This window comes from Nansenia antarctica, assembly GCF_963989245.1.
Source record: "Nansenia antarctica genome assembly, chromosome: 11".
Classification (NCBI taxonomy): Eukaryota; Metazoa; Chordata; class Actinopteri; order Argentiniformes; family Microstomatidae; genus Nansenia; species Nansenia antarctica.
Window position 1 is genome coordinate 572806 of NC_137681.1, and position 10000 is coordinate 582805.

At 49.9% G+C, this 10000-nt stretch overlaps 1 pseudogene across 1 annotated transcript in view; it reads left to right on the forward strand.

Moving 5' to 3' along the window:
• The window catches only part of LOC308167382 (cGMP-dependent protein kinase 1-like), a 162772-nt pseudogene that overhangs the window by 128814 nt on the left and 23958 nt on the right, over window positions 1–10000 (forward strand). The window contains exons 7-8 of the transcript in view: window positions 768–833; window positions 8624–8698. The product of the transcript in view is annotated as a cGMP-dependent protein kinase 1-like (transcript). The remainder of the gene's footprint in view (window positions 1–767; window positions 834–8623; window positions 8699–10000) is intronic.

The following is a 10000-nucleotide window of genomic DNA, read 5'->3' on the forward strand; positions in this document are numbered from 1 at the left end:
AGTATGGAACCCAAACCCTCAGGCAGTCTCAGTGATAGAAGGAAAAAACTGTTGATGTGGTGTCACAGACATCGCTCACCTAAGCGTCAGTCTCACGCCGGCCGGCGCAGCTGTCAGGTGACCTTTCATACTCAACCCTGCGGATCGGAGAAGAACTCACTGCCTCTCTCTGTCCAAGAGACAGACCCCCACGACTGTACTAGTGTGGGACTATAATAGCGTGTGTGTGTGTGTATGTGTGTGTGTGTGTGTGGAATTGCAAGTGGATTGCGGGTTTATCATGAACACCACAGAGTCAGACTCAGACTCGAGCGACTGGGACGATACGTCGTCAGAAGACAGCGGAGGAGATCCTGACACTGTGTGTCTAGAGTAGGCTGGTTCTCCTGTTATGTCTGTGCTTGGTTCTGTGTTGGTTGGTTGTTGGACATGGCTGTGTGCTGAGGCACAGAACTAAATTAATGTCATGGTAACGTATGGTTGTGTTTTGTATGACAAGTGACTTGTGAAGGGCGTGTGTTCATGTGTTCAGCGCACAACATCTGCCAACTGTATTTCTCAAGGTTCAAGGTTGCTAACTGTGCTGTACTGAGTTGTTTAAACGTGTTCTTGTTGGAGATTTATCATGGAAAAGGACAAAGTCTTACATGAGTGACTGACCCCGGTAATGACACACCACACAACAAGGCTCTCAGGAGAGGGACGTGTTTGACTGATGTCCTGTCATCAGGTGTTTGACTGATGTCTGTCACTGTGTCTCCCTGCAGAGAGGACATCCGGACGGCCAATGTCATCGCAGCTGAAGCTGTCACCTGCCTGGTTATCGACAGAGAGTGAGTACCACCTTCTGGCTCTGTACTCCATTCTAACGATTCTCAACTTTTTGGGGATTTGATGGTATTTTCAGGGTTCCCGCGCTGGTCTTAAAAAGCTGTGAAGTCTAAAATCCAGCAATCCAACTTATAAGGCCTAAAAAGGTCTCACATGTCGGTTATTCTGTCTACAAATGAGGTGCTAGGTCTTCAAAAATGAGATCCTGCAAGGAAATCAGTCCGACCACATCTATATTTACGCGGTAATTAATCAAGCTGGAACCAAAAAAATGCCAATAGGCTAGGTGCACGATCTCCACTACTTCCTGAAAGGCACCTTGCATGAACATATCCTGTCTCACTCTATTGGTTTAATTGATTAATCAGCTGTGCACTGTGTGTTCCAACAGTTTACCGCACAGCTGATTAATCAATTAAACCAATGGAGTGAGACAGGATATGTTCATGATAAGATCGTGCACCTAGCCTATTCGCTTCCTTTTTTGTCTGTATGGCAGTGAAATCCCTGATTTCATCACCTTGAGGATGACAAAAAGCTGCTATCATATGGTGTCGCGGTTAGGTCTACAATTATAGTTACAAAGAGGTCTAAAAAAGGTCTAAAAAGGTCTCTTAAATGTGACTTGTTGAAACTTGTAGGAACCCTGTACAAAGCAAGTCTATCAAAGCCCTTCGGCCTATCAAAGCACGGAGAAACGTCTTGCCTTGCTTTGAGTTACACCCGCTAGCAATGACCCGGTGCCCAGCGTGGCAGCGAGACAGACCCATCCCTCTCATCATCCCTGTAGATCCATCGAGCACCGCGAGGCTCCTGGCTCTGGCTCTGGCTCTGCTCTGTCTCTCAGAGGCACCGGAGCTAAAATAAGACGAGGCGTTCCCTTGCTAGCGAGCGCTGCTGTGTGCTGCCGCGGCGCAGACAAACACAGCAGAGGAACATTTCGCTCCCCGGGAAATCAGCTATGCGGCTCTCATCTCCCAGGCCAGACTGAAAGGTCCTTGGCAGCGTGGCAGCGTGGCAGCGTGGCAGCGGCGTTAAAGAGAGGCGTTTGGTTTGGGCCCCGATGCCGCTGCTGCTGCTGCTGTGGCGAGGTGTCGTTATGCCACCGGTGGCAGGGGGGGGTGGGGGGGTGGTGGGGGTTGGCAGGGGGGCGGGGGGTGGCAGGGGGGGGGTGGGGGTTGGCAGGGGGGTGGGGGTTGGCAGGGGTTCCTGGTAGCAGACATTCGCTCCCAGCCTCAGACACACAGACACACAGACACTCAGACACACAGACACTCAGACACACAGACACACAGACACTCAGACACACAGACACACAGACACACAGACACACAGACACTCAGACACACAGACACACAGACACTCAGACACACAGACACTCAGACACACAGACACACAGACACACAGACACACAGACACACAGACACTCAGACACACAGACACACAGACACTCAGACACACAGACACTCAGACACACAGACACACAGACACACAGACACACAGACACACAGACACACAGACACACAGACACACAGACACACAGACAGACACACAGACACACAGACAGACACACAGACACACAGACACACAGACAGACAGACAGACACACAGACACACAGACACACAGACACACAGACAGACAGACAGACAGACAGACACACAGACACACAGACAGACACAGACACACAGACACACAGACACACAGACACACAGACACACAGACAGACAGACAGACAGACACACAGACAGACACAGACAGACAGACACACAGACACACAGACAGACACAGACACACAGACACACAGACACACAGACACACAGACACACAGACAGACAGACAGACAGACACACAGACAGACACAGACAGACAGACACACAGACACACAGACACACATACACACAGACAGAGCCGCTCAGGGATTCGCCGACCCGAGACACTGAGACAGTCACAGTAGGATGATGGTAAGCTGTGGAGTCTGCAAAGGGGTTCACACACACACGCACACACACACACACACAAGCACGCCGCACGCACACACACACACACACACATGCACGCACGCACACAGACACACGCTCACGCACGCACTCACGCACGCACACACACACGCATACAATACACTCACGCACGCACACACACACTCACGCACACAGGCACGCACCCACACACATGCACACACACACACGCTTTTGAGTCTGCAAAGGGGTACACACACACGCATACACACACGCACGCACGCACGCACACACACTCACACACACACACACGCACGCGCACACGCACACACACACACACACACACACACACATACACACACACACACACACACACACACACACACACACACTCACACACACTCACACACACACACACACACACTCTGGCAGACCCGTGCAGCCTAGTTCCAGAGCTTCATGCACCGCCAGTGGAAGCTGCTATCAGTGGATTACTTTAGCTGAGGGATTTGATCTGGTTGCTAATAGCAGCAGCCCATCCCAGCTCTGTGCTTCAGCATATCAATCACGTTTATACGCCGAGCTCAGTACGACCGACCAGCTTATATATGGGGTTTATAGGCGAGGCACACTAAGAATAAAACATTATGTGGGTCACCAGTATTTTCATTACAAAGCAGTTCACTTCAGATGTCGTTTTATTGGCAACCGGCGGTCGTATCGCGAGGGCGACACTTGAATCCTAAAGTATGTCTTTCAAAACGAGTTCTTGACTTCATTAGTGTCACAATAGGCCTTGATTGAAAACCTTTATTGTCCCCAATGGGGAAATGTTGTTGTCAAACAGCTCAGTTAGGGCAGAAAAACATTCAGTACAGAAAACAGAAAAACATTCAATAAAAAACATAAAACAGTGCAGGCTCAATAAGTAAAAAGTTCCAAAAGTTCCATCTCCAGGTCTCCCCCACCCTGCAGGGCCTGGTTGTAGAGTCGGAGTGCAGCTGGAATAAAGGACTGTCCAAATCTTTTTGTACTTTGACGGGGGAGAACAAATCTGTGGCTGAACTTGCTCCTCATCCCTGCCAGCTCGCAGTACATCGGGTGGGAGGCAGTTTTTTCCCCATCCTCTGTTCTGCCACCACCTCTAGGCTGTCCAGCCCGGTCCCCACCACAGAGCTGGCCTTCTTCACCAGTTTGTTTAGCTTCGCAGCATCCCTGGCACAGATGTTTCCACCCCAGCAGGCCACGGCGAAGAACAGAACGCTGGCAACCACCGACTGATAAAACATTTGCAGCAGCTTGTTGCAGACACCGAAAGACCTCAGCCTTCTCAGGAAAAACAGTCTGCTCTGCCCTTTCCTGAGAAGAGCCTCGGTGTTGTCAGTCCAGTCCAGTTTGTTATTAATTTGTACTCCCAGGTACCTGTAGGAGTCCACCCTCTCGACTTCCACCCCCTTGATGGTGATGGGGGCTGGGGTCCTTCTCTTCCTCCTAAAATCCACCACCAACTCCTTTGTTTTGCTGGTGTTAAGCAAAAGGTAGTTGGTGTCGCACCACTGCACGAAGCTCTCCACCAGGGCCCTGTACTCCTCATCCCTGTCGTCTGTGATGTAACCGACGATAGAGGAGTCATCCGAAAACTTCTGCAGGTGGCACTGGTCGGAGCTAAACTGGAAGTCGGAGGTATAGAGGGTGAAGAGAAAGGGTGACAGAACAGTTCCCTGGGGGGCACCGGTGTTGCACACCACCACCTCAGACTGACAGCCCTGCAGTCTCACATACTGACGCCTGTCTGTGAGGTAGTTGTGGATCCAAGCCGTCAGGGAGTCCTCCACACACATCACTGCTAGTTTGTCAGCCAGCAGTGATGGCTTGATAGTGTTAAATGCACTGGAGAAGTCGAAGAACATGGTCCTCACCATGCTCTGTGGCCTCTCCAGGTGTGTGTAGGCCCTGTGCAGCATGTAAATGATGGCGTCCTCCACCCCCATGCTCTCCTGGTATGCAAACTGCCGGGGGTCCAGGAAGTCCTTCACCTGGGGCTTAAGGTGTTGCAGCACTAGCCTCTCCAGGATCTTCATGACCTGTGGTGTCAGGGCGACAGGTCTGTAGTCGTTTGGGGTGCTGGGCCGTCCCTTCTTTGGCACTGGGACGATGCAAGAGGTCTTCCAGAGCTGTGGCACCCTCCTCAGTCTTAGAGATAGACTGAAGAGATGTTGGAATGTGTCCGCCAGCTCTCCAGCACACACCTATCCATAAAAATGAAAAGTTTGCTCGTTATTAACATGCCATGAACAACACCTGTTAGCAGCAGGCTAACAGGCTAACAGGCTAACAGACTAACAGGCTAACAGGCTAACAGGCTAACAGAACCCTGGACGTTGTTTGGTTGCTGTGTGATACCTGAACCGAGCGCTGGCATTAGCCGCTCGCTAGCAGCCTCGTAAACGTTATATATAACTGCTGATGTCTAAATCCATCTGTGGTCATTACAGCCACGGCCGGCGTGGCTCAGGACCAGTTAGCAGTCAGAGGAGGGAGCTTAACGAGCGTTCGTTCATACGCTCTGACACGTTGTGAAACACCTCACCCCTCACTGAATTAATATGTAACCATAAATACAGTCGTTTGGATTTCCCTTTTTACTGGTCGAAGCTTGAATGAGAAGGTCAAAAAGAAGGGAGGGATGGAAGGAGGACAGGAGGAGGGAGGGCGGGAGGGAGGGAGGAAGGGAGGGAGGGAGGAAGGAGGACAGGAGGAGGGAGGGAGGGCGGGAGGGAGGGAGGGAAAGAGAGGAGAGAGGAGAGAGGGGGGGAGTGCACAGAGAGTGAGTATATTCTATTCTGGAACATGAGGCCTCTCTAAGCACCCGGGGGTCCAGACACACGCTGGTCCACCATTGTTGTCTGTTGGTAAAAGACCAGAGCCCAGCTACACACACTGGGAGAGAGGGAGGGAGGGAGGCAGGGAGGCAGGGAGGGAGGGAGGGAGGGAGGCAGGGAGGCAGGCAGGGAGGCAGGCAGGGAGGGAGGGAGGGAGAGAGGGAGGGAGGCAGGGAGGGAGGCAGGGAGGCAGGGAGGCAGGGAGGCAGGGAGGCAGCGAGGCAGGGAGGGAGGCAGGGAGGGAGGGAGGGAGGGAGGGAGGGAGGGAGGGAGGGAGGGAGGGAGGGTGGGAGGGAGGCAGGCAGGGAGGGATGGAGGGAGGCAGGCAGGGAGGGATGGAGGGATGGAGGGATGGAGGGAGGCATCCTTCTGTTCTGTTTTTAGCCATCTGCTAACAGCATATATAACTCTGCTAACAGCATATATAACTCTGCTAACAGCGTCTCTAACTCTGCTAACAGCGTCTCTAACTCTGCTAACAGCGTCTCTAACTCTGCTAACAGCGTCTCTAACTCTGCTAACAGCGTCTCTAACTCTGCTAACAGCGTCTCTAACTCTGCCAACAACGTCTCTAACTCTGCTAACAGCGTCTCTAACTCTGCTAACAGCGTCTCTAACTCTGCTAACAGCGTCTCTAACTCTGCCAACAGCGTCTCTAACTCGGCTAACAGCGTCTCTAACTCTGCTAACAGCGTCTCTAACTCTGCTAACAGCGTCTCTAACTCGGCTAACAGCGTCTCTAACTCTGCTAACAGCGTCTCTAACTCTGCTAACAGCGTCTCTAACACTGCTAACAGCGTCTCTAACTCTGCTAACAGCGTCTCTAACTCTGCTAACAGCGTCTCTAACTCTGCTAACAGCGTCTCTAACTCTGCTAACACTTGGCACCACAGGGCTGAGAGGGGCTGATTACACCCTGCCTCTCAGACAAACAGGGGAGATGAGACCGCCACTTAAATGTGACACATCAGAGGCCTGGCTGCCTCCCTCCCTCCCTCCCTCCCTCCCTCTCTCCCTCCCTCCCTCCCTCCCTCCTTCCCTCCCTCCCTAAAAAAAAAACACCAATAAAAAACTGAAAGGGAGAAATGTATTCTGATTACGCTTCGTTATCACGGCTCTGCGTCTATTCATCCTAGCGTGCGTCAGTCCCTCTCTAACAGCCGACAGAGAGCCTGACATTTGGAGGGGTTCTTTAGCGGTTTGAAGTTTGATTCTTTCGATTTGAATATTCCGTTTGTGTATTCTTTTTTGGGGGGGACATTTGAACAGTCGTGATGTTAGAATTCTAAGGTTCTATCTCCATTTTTTGTCACATTTTTTTTTTTACATAATCTGATCCATTAGGTGTTTATTAATGCCTGTTGTTTTTAAAATGTTGAAATGTTTTAGTTGGTAATTAATAAAAGACAAAGGTTCCATCTCACAGAACATAATGGAATCTAAAAACTTTGAGGCTCAATATCTCTGAACGACCCTAAACGGAGATAGAACCTTATAATTCTAAGCTCACGCAGTGATGAGTCATTGCCAGGCACCTTCAGAAGTAAACAAAGGTATCAGAGTTTAGAGTTTGGATGCGAGAGTAGAAACAATACGAGATTAGATCATAAAAACACAAAGATCTGTCTCAGATGGGCCGGAAAATGAATCGTAGGCGTCTCTGTTTGCGTGTTTAGCATCTCTTCGTGACAATGTTTATTTTTCCACATCTAAAGAACTAATCCATCCATCATATTTAATGTCAGGAGAAACTAATGGATGTTTTGGGCAAGTGCGCGCTTGCAGATGTTATATTATCCGGTCCATTTGGGATTTGTATCTGAAACAACAACAACATCAAATCTCCAATTTATTCTATTGCTTTTTTAGCTTAATTGTATTAATGTGGCTCGTCCATAAAAGCAGCACAGCGCGTCTGCTCACCTCCGAGGTGTTTCATTATGGGGAGAGGATGAAGCGTCTGCTCACCTCCGAGGTATTTCATTATGGGGAGAGGATGAAGCTTTTATCCAAATGAATCTCTACTGCAGGTAGTGTGATGAGCTCCTCTGCTCTCTAGCGCCCTCTGTAGGCGTACTGGAGAGGCACAGACAGGTAGATACCGACCCATCTAGTCTAGAGCCCTCTGAATACTACTGACACTGACACAGGTAGTCTTCTAACCCAGGGTGGTGGAGGCTAGCCTAGCCTAGAGGTTAGAGAGGCCGGCTAGCACTCGGTCGCTGGTTAGATCCCCGCCTCAGGAGGGAGCTGCGTGTGCCCTCGAGCAAGGCACTTTTCTGAAACAGTATATTGTACGTAGCAGTTAGCCAACTGGTTTTGATCGAAACCGGCTCAAAATGTAGTTTCGGTGATCAATAATAATAACCTCTGAAACGAAATAAGAAGAAATAAGAAATAAGAAACTGCAACACTGCTGCAGATGAAGGCAGTCCACCAGATCCAGTCCAGACGCACGGTGATATTTATCATTTTAAGGGCCAGTTTCACAGACAAGGCTTAAGCCTAATCCTGGACTAAAAAGCATCTTCAATGGAGATTTTACATTGAAAGTGTGATTTAGTCCAGGACTAGGCTTAAGCCTTGTCTGTGAAACCGGCCCAATATGTCTCTCGGTCGGTAAGATGATCATTATTGACGCCCTCTGCTTTGGGCTCTGTTACTCTGGAGTCGGTTACTAGAGGTCTGCTGCCCTCCTGTGTCTCCTGCTGTCTGACGTGTTTCTGATACCAGAGGAATGGTGATGTGTCAGTGTCCCCCCTTACCTGACTGACCTCCTCCTCCCCCCCCGCCCTATTATTATTATTATGAGTGTGATCAGGGTGTGGATGGGTAAATGATTGATGGTTCTCTCTCTTCTCTCTCTCTGTCTCTCTCTCTCTCTCTCTCTCTCTCTCTCTCTCTCTCTCTCTCTCTCTCTCTGTCTCTCTCTCTCTCTCTCTCTTCTCTCTCAGCTCGTTCAAGCACCTGATAGGAGGGTTAGAGGATGTCTCCAACAAAGGCTACGAAGACGCTGATGCCAAGGCCAGGTGAGCAGCACACGCACGCACGCACGCACGCACGCACGCACGCACACACACACACACACACACACACACACACACACACACACACACACACACACACACACACACACACACACACACACACACACACACACACACACACACACACACACACACACACACACACACACACACAGGAAACACACACTTCATTAACCAGAAACACCTTGCTATGGCATAATCGATTTATCCAGTTTTAATTACACCCACACACACACACCCACACACACACACACACACACACACACGCACACACACACACACACACGCACGCACACACACACACACATACACACACACGCACGCACACACACACACACGCACGCACACACACACACACACACACACACACACACGCACACACACACAGGTGAGCAGCACTGTTTACTGGGTCATCTGCTTCACACACACACACACACACACACACACACACACACACACGCGCACACACACACAGGAAACACACACTTCATTAACCAGAAACACTTTGCTATAGCATAATCGATTTATCCAGTTTTAATTACACCCACCCACACACACACACACACACACACACACACACACACACACACACACACACAGTGGCGGGCGGTGCATTTCACACCTAGGCCTTCAGTGATGTCCTACCTGAATTATTCCACCTCTTAATACCATCATTATGACGCCATGGCTCTAGAAACTATACATTTAGACAGAAACGCAGTATAACCGGGCGTTGCCATTGTTATTATAGCGGCACCTTGTCTGGGTGTATTCAATTCATTGCATGAAAACGAAAGCGTCAGTTATTTCACGAACTTTGCGGTCTGTCGATCTCGATAGGAGAACCGTTTCGAGGTTCCATTTAAGGATGGTTATCTTCCTCGTGTTCATACGGTCACGGGGGTGTGTCGTTTTCCATGGTAGCAGCCCGGGAAGTGGTTAGAAGATCGCATTGAAGCCCCACTTACTCACACAACTGAGCCAGGCAACACAACACACATATCTATGGACCCCAGGGTCGCTCCGTATGTCTACATCTCTTGCAGAAAACATTAAATGCTTTGTACTCACCAAAACAACTGATTATTTGAACACAAAATCCATCCTCCTTTCTTTCCTCAAGAAGACTTCAATGACTCTGTTGTACAGTTGATCAGTTCCACCAATAAGTCCTTTTACATGGATAGCGTCGCTAACGTCGGGGTTCGGCTTGTAGAACAACAGCTTCCATCTACACAAATTAGCAAGATCAAGTTTCAGTGTGTTAGCTCCGCCTCCCAATAG